This window comes from Alligator mississippiensis, chromosome 11 (genome assembly GCF_030867095.1).
Source record: "Alligator mississippiensis isolate rAllMis1 chromosome 11, rAllMis1, whole genome shotgun sequence".
NCBI classification, from domain to species: domain Eukaryota; kingdom Metazoa; phylum Chordata; order Crocodylia; family Alligatoridae; genus Alligator; species Alligator mississippiensis.
The window spans coordinates 49,271,363-49,284,148 of record NC_081834.1 but is presented as its reverse complement, the minus strand read 5'-3'; the positions used below and the strand labels follow the sequence as shown (position 1 = coordinate 49,284,148).

The window sequence follows — 12,786 nt, the reverse complement described above, 5'->3', positions numbered from 1 at the left end:
CAGAAGCTGTAATTTCTTAAGAGCTGTGTCACATTAAAATGAGAAGTTTAGAACATTTAAAAGTCCAGCCCACTCTCCCAGGCACTAGTGTTTTCCTGTTGCAGGATATTTATCCAAATTATTGCATACAGGAAGACTTGATGGGGGATTGAAAGTTTGCATTTCCCTTATGCTGACCCTCTGCAGATGGCCCAAAACCTCCTGCAGGATATAGGTCAAGTGGCAGGCCACCAAAAATGATCCAGGACCTGGGAGTCAAGATTTATGAGGAAAGGTTGAAAGTACTGAGGATATGTAGCCTGGAGAAGAAAAGACTGCCAGGAGCTTTTAATAACAGTCTCCAAATAGCTGAAGGGTGAGTATAGAAATGATAGAAATAGGCTTTTGTCTGAGCTTAGTGGGGACAGGACTAGGAACGATGGCCTCAAGGTGCAGCAGGGCAAATTTGGGCTGGAGAATAGGGGGAACTAGCTGACTTTGGGACTGGTCAGGCATTGGCACAGGCTACCTAGCGAAGCTGAGGAGTCTCCAGGCTTGGAAACGTTCAAGAGGAGGTGAAATAGATACTTAACTGGGGAGGCTTAATTAGGGGTGATCCTGCTTTGAGCAGGGGGCTGGACTAGATGTGACCTTGTGAGGTTACTTCCAGTCTTACTTTCCTATGATCCTTTGAGTCTAAGTGCTTTGATGCAGACCCTCCCAACAACTTTTAAAAGCACATCTTACTTCAACTTGGTCCCTGTTCTTATTCCTTGTTCCTGACTTCCTTGTATGACAACCTGGTTGTCACCAGGGCTGGGTTTTGGTTTTCTACATATCGTTTTTGGCACTGACACAGACACATTTCCATTCCTCAATCCATAAGCTTCCCCACAGAGTGAGCAGTAGGAGCCAGGGCACCTACCTGCAACACTGTGGATGTGCAGTGGGCATGAAGCCTTAAAACACCCTCAACAATTGCCCAAACTTAGCAGGACGTAGGAAGGCAGATGGAGAGAGACTCTCATCTTTGCCCCTGCAGAATCAGGGTACTCTCAAATAAGAAGCTGAAAACCTTCATTTCCCACAAATGATTTGAGTCTGAAACATTTGGGCTTCCTAGCAATGCACATTAACCACCACACTACAGATCTGTCTTTGGAGCTCATTTTGAATCTCCACCTCTGGGCAACCATGAGAAGGAGGTGTGTGGAAGATGTGTGCAACCAAGAGGATGGGAGCAAAGCAGATAGTAAGAGGCAGCTGCTCTTCTAGCACAGAGAGAGCCCTGGGTAGTGACTGCCCAGAGATTGTAGTGGTTAGCGTGCTATGCTAAAAGTTAGAAAGATTCACATTCAAATACCCTTGGGGTGAACAGGTTCTTCAACCCCTGTCCTTCACTTTTGCCAGCGCGTGACCTAGTTACTTGGTTATTGATGCAGAAGACAAGATGCATGTTTCTTCCACTCTCTCAGCCCGCTGCCAGTGCCCATGCCTGGTCTCTGTGTATGCATCATTTTACGTAGATGCAAGAACAGATTCCTTCCTGTGCATAAGTGTCAAGAATGACATATAGACAAATCCATGAACTGGTCACAGAGACAACCAAGAATGAATAGACTATGTCCTCGCTGAGCTTCTTCTTGAAGGGTGGATATCACTCACTCACTCACTCACTCACTCACTCACTCACTCACTCACTCACTCACTCACTCACTCACTCACTCAAACATGTCAGGTTTTATACTGTCAGCTTTCTCCTGCTTATTGTTCTCAGGTCGTCTGGACTATTTTTGACCCAAACCTGTCTCTTGGTTCCTGATTTTGAACCCTGCCCTGGCCTCTTTCTTAGCTACTGTGTCTGGCCCCTGCTGAAGGACTTAATCATGTGGGGTGACTGCCTGTGTTCTTGTTAGTGAAATCTGGTGATGACTAAAGCCACTAGACTGATTAAGCCCGAATGTGGCAGATACTTCACATCATGTAGACCATAAGAACATAACTGCTGTTTACTGGTTCAGACCATAGGTCCATCTTGTCCAGTATCCTGTGTCACACAATGGCAGAAAGTGGAGGCAGAAGGGGAGAATGAAATGACTCTAAACAGGATTTTTTACCCTACGCTTCCTCTCACACTTGCAGCTTACAGCATTTAAGGCCCAGGAAGTTACATAAAGATGTAGGCACTTCACAAGGTATAAGAAATTCAGAAGGTTATAGCAAAAGCCAGGTACCACTTTACTTCAGAAAGGTGGTGAATGGTCTCATCCTAGGTATCCAACTGGCCTTGGCTCAGAGCTGAGTTGATCTATGTAGGCTCCCAAAAGTCTCTCCAGAAATCTTTTTTTCCCTTCATTACTTCACTTCTAGGCCTTTATGGCAATCATTTTCCCCTGGACAGCTTACCTGAGGAACCAGGTACTACAGACAGGTTATAATGATGCTGAATGCAATGCTCTCTCTTCTTAGGAGCAGTTATCAACAAAATATAATCCTGCTCACAATAGAGGGCATTTTAATATGGCTGGAGTGACCGTGTAGCTGGGATGGTACAAAAAAATATGTGAGTGGCCAAGTAATTTGTGGGTGATAAAATTTCTTGGACCAGCTGCATGGATAAGCAGTGTGGATAGGCTTGTCACACTTTCAGGCCTTTTCTCAGGCCTTCTCTCTTTAAACTTTCATCGACACAGGTATGCCAGTTACGGGGGGAAGGTTACTTCCCTCCCAACCCCCAGCATAGTTCTGCATTTGGTATAGGTGAGGCTGCATTAAAACTACCAGCCTAGACTCTGTGTTGACTGGCACAGATTTTTCAAAACGCTATGGACAGCAACAGATGCCTTCTCTTACATATTAGACAAATGTACAGGCAGTCTCAGATAAAGCACCTGATTCTGTGGTCTGCAATCAAGAGACAGATTCCACCCATCTGAGTCGAATCTATTCAAATCTGAGGCCTCTGGGCCTGTTTTTCTATTATTATTTGCATCCTACAAATCGTGATGGAGAAGCATCGTGTAGAGTGAGTCAGAACCCAGACGCCTCGTTCCACTAGAAACTCCAGCAGTGAGAGATCGGGTATGCTGTATTAGACTGAAAACAGTCAAATATGACATTTCCCACTTTTAAATAAATCCTACACTTAGACTTTATTTTAAAAAAGACTGAAATGTATTGTGATTTGTCCTTCCTGAAATGCTTTGCTATCTCCCACCTCAACACAGAGGTTGCCAAGAAATTTCCCTGAGCAGAAGTTTACAGAGTTTTCAAACAGCTAAATGAAGGAAGGTCTGGCAGAGCACCCGCTGGAGCTGAAAGTGCAACTTAATTAAAGACTTGACAAGAGTCCCCGAAGTGTGGGAAAGTTTGTGTATTTTCCTCCCCTTAGATTTCAAAGCTATTGCTGATGAGTAACGTAATGGTCACAAACTTGACTTGGCTTTTGTAAAAACAGTGGTTTTTTGACCTGCCTGCTCCCCTCTCTCCACTACCGAATTTAGTCAATTACCTGGAGATGGATGTTGAAAAAGTGTGCCTTTATTCAATGTAGAATATTTTTTTTAAGACTGATTTCAAATTGTTTCTATAGATTGCCCATGTTGCATGTTTTCAGCGCTTTAAAATATTTTTTCAACCTGTGGGCGAGAATTGTTCTTATATTATTTTAATCTTGAAATTGAAATGGAGCTCATGCCTGAGAGATTTTAAAGTAATTTACTTCCTTAGAAAATGACTGCTGCCCCTTACTAAAGCAATGCCATGCCTAGAACAGTCACTTCTTCAATTTTAGAAGGGTTTTTCAAAGAGATTGATGTGGATAGCTCATGTGCTTGCTTTTTAGCCAACAACTCTTTATTTTTTATAAACTTCATATGGGATGGGGAAAAAAAAGTATTTTGGGGTTAGAATAGAATACAGGAGAGTAGGTTTGTAAAATTTGGGGGTGTGGGAACTTCTTTTTAAATAAAGGACAGCGTTTTTTGGAAGAGATGAAACTTCTTACTGAAGTGGTCACAGAAAGAGATAAAGCAGATCAAGGTAAGTGATTCCTGTTTTAGTCCTACTTTACGCAGGCAAAGTATGTTAAAACTAGATTTATCTTTATTAGAAACAGCACCATGTTTCTTCTTAAAGGTCTGCATGTGATAATGGCAGGAGAAGTGTCATATAAATATTTCTTAAAATGTATCTCAGGTATTACATTTCAAGAAAGTCACATAAATTTTACTTCTAACTATTATTACTTCTACTGGAAGTGTTATTAATAAAATATGTTTTATTTATTTTATATTATTTTATTTTACCTACAAATGTGCATGAAAGGGCTTTTTTGATGTGATAAAGGAGATGATACAATTAAGAATTAAAAGGTGGAAATTATTAATGAAAACAGATTATTTCTGTCACGGTAGCTATGTATTCAAAGGAACCTGAAGAGGAGGAAATGTTTGTAAACAAGGGGTTAAAGCGTTACTATCCATCAGTTAATTCCAATATCCCCATTCACATTAGCAGGTCCAGGATTTCACCCAGGCCACTTTTAGGGCTATTAAAAATGTTAGATAAAAAGAGATTTAGTTTAATATAGCATATCATAAATGGTCTGTGTTGTGTATCATAACATACATGTATAATGTCACATCATATATTTCCACTTCAATTGACTTTGAACCCCCACCCTGTAAGGAGGATCGTTTCTGTTATGTGCTTCCTAACTCTGTATCACACAGGAACTTGGGGCCTGTGTTCTCTGAAAGAGTTTCCTCTTTGCGAGGACGTAGACCCCAAATTACTGGTGGTACCGGTGTATGAAACACATAACACAAACAATCCACTCTTTCAAGACTTTCCCTTGTCCCTAGCTTTGCAAGTAAGGGGCTAAACCCTAGTTATCTTTCTGTGCCTACATGTTATGTACAAAGTTCAGTAGCTATAGAGATTTAGGGTTTCTAGTTGACTCTGCCAGAAGGAAAACAGGCACCGAGGCAGAGGACTGCAGAGCCCCAGGGAGATTCTGGGGACCAAGGATGGTTTGAGAAGCTGGGTCCAGGAAAACCACACACTCCAAAACACCAAGTCAAAGAAATCTTAATAGCATGTCTAATATTAGAATACAAACCACAGGAAATCCCTAAGACAGGACAGATAAAGCATAGCAAGCTGCTGATTTAAAAAGACAAAACAAAATATTAAATGAAAAGATTCACAGAAATGTTAGAACAAAAAGAAAGAAACCTTTAAGTTACCAATTCTTATAACTCTCTAATGCGTGGGCAGCCTGTCTGGCAAAATAACTTCTTACTGAGGTTTCAGAAACTCGGTTTCTTGAAGCGCTGATATTAGTTCACCTGCAGAGGGGAAATACAGCAAGGATCTGGGTTGCTACCTGAAAAGAGTTTCTGAGGCAGACCTGGGGTCCTTATCACCAGCTTTTAGCTGGGCTTAAAAACCTTACTAAATAAAATTAGCACACATCAGGTTATCAGATGTTAAAAAATCATGCCTATTCATGAATGATATATAATTAATCCATCTAATATGGTAATAAGGTATTCTTTATCCATTTCCCAGGGCATAGACATATTTTAGTTGACAGTGGGTCCATCTACAGGAGAAGCTTAACATTGCATTAGCGTAGGTTACTGTGAAGTAAGCAAGTCTGTCTACACATGCACATGCTTACTTCACAGTAAAGCTCCCTAATCCTGAGTAAATTTGCTACCTGAAATGGCGTAGTGAATTTACTTGAGATTAGTAATAGTGCCGTAGTGCTCATGTAAACATCTGATTGGCAACAAAATCTGGTCCAGGTCAGCCATCCACCAGGAGAAAGGAGGAAGCTTCCTGCTCATGGGAGCTGCCGGCTGGTAGGACGGGCTCCACCACATGACTATGTCCCCCTGCCCAGCAGCAGGGAGCTCCAAGCCCTCTGCTCTGAGATCGTGACTGGGGCCTGGGGACTGGGAGATCCTTATGTCCTGGCCCCCACTCTGCCATTGTGAATGGGGAGAGGGGGCTAAGAGACCCTTAAATCCCATTCCCAGCTCCGTGATGGTGAAGCCAGTGCTGGGAGATCCTTATGTCCCAGCCTGAGCTCTGTGGTTTTGGGGCTCGGGCTGGGAGATAAGCATCTTCCAGCACTGGGCCTGTGGTCGTGGAGCCAGTGCTGGGAGCTCCTCGCTGGTGGGGATGGGGAAACATGGAGCATGGAGTTGGGCAGGGAACATGCTTGCTTGTTCCCAGCTCAGTTCTGCACTCACATCGCTGGGTGGGGAAAGCCCCTCAGCCTCTCCCACCCCCCAGCTCTGTGCTGATGGACCTGAATGGGAAACAAGCCCCCAAGCCTTTCCCTCCCCACCACCCCCCAGCTTCAGGCTCCCAGAGGTGAGTGGAGAACAAGCTGCCTAGCCTCTGCCTGGCATGCAGGGTGGGGGCTGGGAAATGTCCTGGTCAAGGACAGGTCCAAGCCCCATGCACAATCAGGTGATTGAGGCACGGGACTTGGAAAGATATACAGTGGTGAGGTAGGTGCCAGCCTACTGCCCTGATCTGCTGGTGGGTAAGCTAGTAGTGACATAGCTGCCCCACTGGCAGATTTGGGGCAGGGAGCTGGGACCTGTCCCTCCCCTGCAGCTCTTTCCAAGTCCCCTGCCCCTGATCAGGGAGCCAGGGCAGGAGCACCGTGCTACCGGGTCAGGGGGACATTGTCCCCACCCCAGCAGCAGGCAGACCCAAGGAGCCAGGAGGCAATTGTCACCTGCCCCTTGCTGCCTGCCAGCCCCTGGGCTAGCGCCTGGGGGGAGTCTGGAGCTCCCCGTGGTGGTGGCAGGGGTCCATGGCAGGGCTGCAGGAATCTTGATGCAAAGAGCAGCAAACCTTCTCTCTAATCCATGCATTTGTAGATACCTGGCTGAAAGCACTGACTCACAATTAGTTTATACCAGAATAAATCTAGGCCAGAGTTAATGCATGTGTAGATGCACCCAGTAGAAAGCTAGGTCTCTGGAAAAAACAGATTTGACGAATTTGAAATGACAAGGCTGGCTGGCTGAATGCTGGCTTGTCATGTATAACTCGAGATGACCTGTGATGGAGTACATGGGCCGGTGAGGTCAGAGGAAGGGCACAGCCAGGTCACTGTATCTTCCTCACAGTTGAACACCATGGACATAGGGAGAGGGAGAATTTTTGTTTTGTGGGGGGATAAAGCATGTGTGCATGAGTGGGCATGCCCCCCCAACAGGAAAGCAGGGGGAAGGGAAAGGGCCATGGGGAGGGAGAGCAGAGCCGGGCCTAGGATAGGGGCTGTGGCAGCCTCTTCCCTTGTGCCCAGCGTTGTTGCGTAGCACCAGTGGCCCCCATGAATTTACCACCCCCCAGCACTGCACCGGCCCTTGCTGCCTCCCCACACTGGCCCCACACCATGTAGTGGAGCCCCGAGCCAGAGGCCAGAACAGGGCCAGCCTTGACTGCAACACCAGGCTGGAGGGGACAGAGCCTGTGGGACCCCTTGGCCCAACTTTCACCATCCCCAGGAAAAGCCTGGTGAAGCCCAGCAGCTCCTCCAGAAGCACTGCACCAGGGAGCCAAGGGGGAGCCACCTGGCCCCCCCGATCTTGGCACGGGCTCTGCCTGATCCCTGCCTGCGTGCCTCACTGCCACCTTTGAAAGCAGTGTGGCTCCGTGTGTGCCCTGCCCCTGAGCCAGCTGGGCAGCGAGACACAAGGTGCCGCATCACACTGCTTGCAAAGGCTGCAGCGAGGCATGCAGGCAGGGAGCAGGCTGAGCCCAGCCCACAGCTGCAGCTCACGCTTTTTCGGTGCACAGATTGGGGGACCACGTGCCCCCGCCTTGGCTTCCTGGTGCCACACACTTAGATGAGCTGCCAGGATCTGATTGCCCCATGATCCAGCCCGGCTGGGGCCCCATTCCCCATGAATGGAAGCCCAGTTGGGCTGCGGTGTGAGATAATCGCCACAGTGCAGCAGGGAGTGGGGCAGGGGAAAATGATTCACCCATGCCCCTACCCTACTTCCTCTTGGTTTGTTGGGGTCTTGATCTGCCTCCCGCAACCCAGGCAAAAAGGAGACTGCAGGTAAGTTTCATTCAGTCTCCTTCAGCCAGCTGCGATCCTGGCTGAGCAGGGTATGTGAGAGTGTGTGCGCCCCCTGCTCACCCGCTGCAGCAGTCTGCAGCCGGGCTGCCCTGAGACCCTACCTGCTGCCTGTGTTTGGGGGGGCTGAGCCCCATTAGCCCCCTTCCACCATCTATGACCATAGGTATTATCTCACCAGGTAATCCAGCAGAGCTACCACCCTCCCTACAGAAATAGAGAAGCCAGTGAGATTGTGGGCTTTTACCTAGTGGGAAGAGGCAACTTCTTTCAGGTTCAGAGAGCTTTTGTTCCTAGTGTTATGGAGGCTATTCTTCAGGTGTTGTACCTGTACCACTCCTAGTCAGGCAATACTCACAGAGTATTTTATACCATATGTCATTCAGCCAGTTACTAGAAATGTTCAAAGTTAATATTTTAATTTGGGCAATATGTCCCTTAAAAAAGTGAAATATCCCTTTTTTCAGGGAAAAAAAAAAACAACCATTCACATTAATTGAAATACTGATTGACCATTTTTATCAGAAGCATTATAGAACTGACATTTCTTCTTAATTTTATTTTATTATTGGTTTCATAGAATTGAAATGATAGGCCAGAGAGCTCTACCAACCTGAGAATAAAATAACTTTGTTTCACATTTTTCCTGAAAAAAAAAATTAAAAATATAAATATAAATTTTTAAGCAGCTTTTGTTATGTTCTATTCTTTTCTTTCTTCCTTTTTCCTTATCTTTTCTGAACAGTGTCCAGCAGATCTATCTGGGTGCATTTATTTGTGTCCCTAACATGCTGTTGTTACTGCACCATCATTTAGTATTTCCTCTTGGAAGTACTAAATGACCATGTAGTAACAACCCAAACTGTGTTGTTCACATGGTGCATGCGATGTCATCGTTGTAACATGCTAAAAAGAGGGAGCATGTTGCTATGGCAACATAGCTGCTGTGTCACTTCCTTGCCTGCAGGTGCTATGTCGCTGTAGTGAGTTGCTGCAGCAATGTAGTGTCATGTGTAGACAAGCCCATTAGGTGGTACTTTTTATATACACTTGCTACAGATAATGTCCATAATGATAAATTTCATTGTTTGTGGTTTTCGGAAAGGAGAATCGCCAGAATGACTCAGCGACACTCTTTGACTGTGAAATGTTTCACCACGAGGTGATTCTGTGAGATTATTTCCCATTGACTTCAGTCAGACTCACAGGTAAGAAGGTCGTATTAGCGGTGCAGCTACTATTTGGGTACTATCACCAGCATGGTGTATAGGAGCTCATTATGTGCCCTGCATCTGGGCAAGGAAAATAGCCTGCACTGACTTGCTCACTGCCATGGCTAGATTGCAAGCAGGACTCCAGTTAACTCCTATAAACCTGGCTATGATGTCTCTGCACAGTCTAGTAGTTTAGGATAGGTAACCCTTTCCAGCTGCAAACTGGAATAACCTACCCCAGGTTGGAGGTGGGCGGGCGCTAGGACTCTGCCAACACTGCGACTTGTCTCCAGAAATGGATCAATTCATGGGCCAAGGGGCCCAGGCCCAAGGGCCCCTACCAGTCAGGGGCTGTCTGGGAGCAGGGGCAGGGGATGGAGCAGGGACCCACCACACTTCCCAGCCTGCAGGGGAAAGTCCTGCAAAGCACTGAAGCTCCATTGCATGTTAAACACCTGAGAGCAAGAAGTGGGTAGCAGTTGGGAGCTTGTCTCACCACTTCGCAGGGACAGTCAGGATAAAGTGGCAGTGAGGATCAATGCTGCCCTTGCCACTCACTGCCCAGCTGGTCTGTTCCTCTCCCATCACTGTGCCTGAAAGGAGCCTGATCCTGCTCTCCTTTCCTCCCAAGGGTTGGGTCGCAGGGCAGGCAAGCAACTCAGAATGGGTTGCTGTGCTGCTCACTGCCCCCAAACTGCACCAGATCCCCTTGCAAGGCAGCATGCAGTGCTTTATTCCTGCTGCTCATGGGTGCTTTGTGGTGCAGAGAAGGGGAATTCTACTGGCCCCAGGATGCTTCCTGCAGTTCTTGACCCCAAATAAGATTGCCGATAGAGAGGGGTCTGCATTTTTCCCAAGTGTTGGCAACTAGTGTGGGGAAGGGTGAGCCCTTCCAGGGGCTGATTAGATCTCTGTCTGTCTGTCTAGATACATTATACAGGGGGAGAAAGACTGTGCATATGTGTGTGTGTATGTATACATTTATATAGATATCTATATATAGAGAGAGATAGTGGTATAGAGAGAGAGACATTATGTGTGCATATATGTATGTATATATCAAAATATCTATACATGTTGGTTACATAATTATGCAATGGTAGCACAAGGGTGTAATGGGTAGAGAAAAGATAGCTTTACAGTATATGACATTTAGCATATGTTTAATTTTTTGGGAAAGATAAAAAAATTGAGATGTATTTTGTAGACATATTGCTTTATTTTAATTGCGAGAATCACTAACAGCTTTCTTAGACTCATACTCAAGGCTATCGGTATGGCCCGTATTTTTCTTGGAATAGTTACTGTAGTGCAGGTACGATGTAAAATGCGTATTTAAAGAAAAACCAGTCAGACAAGAATCTATATGACCACTAAACTAGAACATCTTTCCTTTCATGTTATTATACATTTATGGCAATCCCATGCATCTGAGTCATTTTCCTACGGCCATTGTTTTATTCAGTTTTGTGTACGGCAAAACTGAGTAGTTCATTTTGACATTGCCTGTTGTGCTTTATTTATTAATGCACCATGAAAACATTTAACAGGTCCATTTATTAATGCTTTTTGATACATTCCTGTTTCTAACGTGGTGTGGGGGACCTTCAACTCTCCCTTTGCCCAGGGCCCCAGGAAATCTTAAGCTACCACTGCATGTCTCCCCTCGTGGTGCGAGTGGAACGCCCACAGCCGGCGTTCTGCCTCACAGCAGCCTGGGGAGAGCACCTGCAGGAAGTGCCTCCCCGCCACCAAAGCACCAAATCCCCGGGCCAAATTCAAATATTCCACACGCAGAGGTTGCCGATCCCTGCTGTAGTCAATTCTGTATCCGCAGCATAGACATACCACAGGTTAAACCACTGCAACCATGTGGAGCTGGGGCCTGTAGCTGGATGTACCAATCCTGGCTAATTATACAAAACCTATAGCCCTAAGTAAACACTTTCCCAGGGAAGTGAAGTTATTCTCTTATGAACTATAATGTCTGTCATTTCTTTCACAGGAGAAGAAAACCTGCCAGTTGCCTCAGTTCCTATTACTGAGTCTATGCACATTCCCCAAGGATATGGATTTTGTCCAGGGTTTCAGGCAAAGCCACATGAAGAGGAAATGAAGAGTGGGAATGAAACATCTTCAGCAGACTTTATTCTGTTGGGATTCCTGAGCCGGAGCAATGTACACATGTTCTCCATGGCCATGATCTTATTAGCCTTCATCGCTGCTTTGTCTGGAAATGCTCTCCTCATACTTCTAATCAAAGTGGATTCCTCCCTTCACACCCCCATGTACTTTTTCCTAAGTCAATTGGCCTTCATGGACATCTGTCAGACTGATTCTTGTCCCCAAAATGGCAGCAGACTTCCTGACCCCAGGCAACCCCATTTCTCCAGCTGGCTGTGGGGCTTAGATTTTCCTTGTGCTGACAATGGGTGGAGCAGAGTGCCTCCTCCTGGAAGTCATGGCTTATGACAGGTACGTAGCTATTTGTAATCCCTTGCAATACCCTATTCTTCTGAGCAGGAGAGTCTGCCTGGGCCTGACAAGTGCGGTCTGGTTCAGGGCATCTGCAGATGCCTTGATTCTTACAACTTACACAATGCACCTCCCCTACTGTGGCTCTAAAGAGATTAACCACTTCTTTTATGGGGTCCCAGTCCTGCTCAAATTGTCCTGCTCTGAAACATCCCAATATGAGTCTCTGCTGTTTCTGTGTGGCATTTTCCTGCTACTTATCCCCTCTTCCACCATCCTAGACTTCTACGCTCACATCCTTGCTGCAGTCCTAAGGATGAAGTCAACCAAAGGGCAGCAGAAAGCTCTGGCCACCTGCTCCTCCCACCTGACTGTGGTGGGCATGTTCTACGGGGCAGCCATCTTCATGTACATGAGACCCAGCTCCTACCACTCCGTAGAGCAAGACAAAATTGTGTCTCTGTTTTACACTATTGTCACCCCAGTGCTGAATCCACTCATCTACAGCCTGAGAAACAAGGATGTCTTAGCAGCCCTAAGAAAACTGTTTGGGAAAGGCAGAGTTGTCCAGCAGAATTGACAAAAGCTGTGGTTTAATGTTATTTATACTAAGTCTGATCAAAGCCAAAGCCTAGGCTTACTGGAAAATTTAGAAAGAAAGAAGCCATATTATTTTAACAGTATCTGACTGCCTTAGCTGCCAGTTTCCCCTAAGGATCACAATCATTGCATTCCTCTCTCACGTAATCCCTTAGGAAATAGTTGGAGGTCGTCAGCCCCACACCTCTATCATAGGAGCTTTCTCCAGTCTGTTGCATGGACCAAAGACCTCCAAGGACCTTGAAGATCTTCAAGGCCCTTGTCCTGCCCTTTGTAAATGCCTGAAATTGTCCTGCAGGAAATAGGTCAAGTGTTTACCTGCAGACATTTCAAGCAGCCACTTGTCATAGTAGGGCATTACGTTTGGGCATGATTCTCCTGTCATTTGCATTGGTTTTGAAT

At 45.9% G+C, this 12,786-nt stretch overlaps 1 pseudogene; it reads left to right on the top strand.

Moving 5' to 3' along the window:
• Window positions 1-11,407: 11,407 nt before the first annotated feature.
• Window positions 11,408-12,364, top strand: LOC132244065 (olfactory receptor 2T11-like; annotated as a pseudogene).
• The last annotated feature ends 422 nt before the right edge of the window (window positions 12,365-12,786 follow it).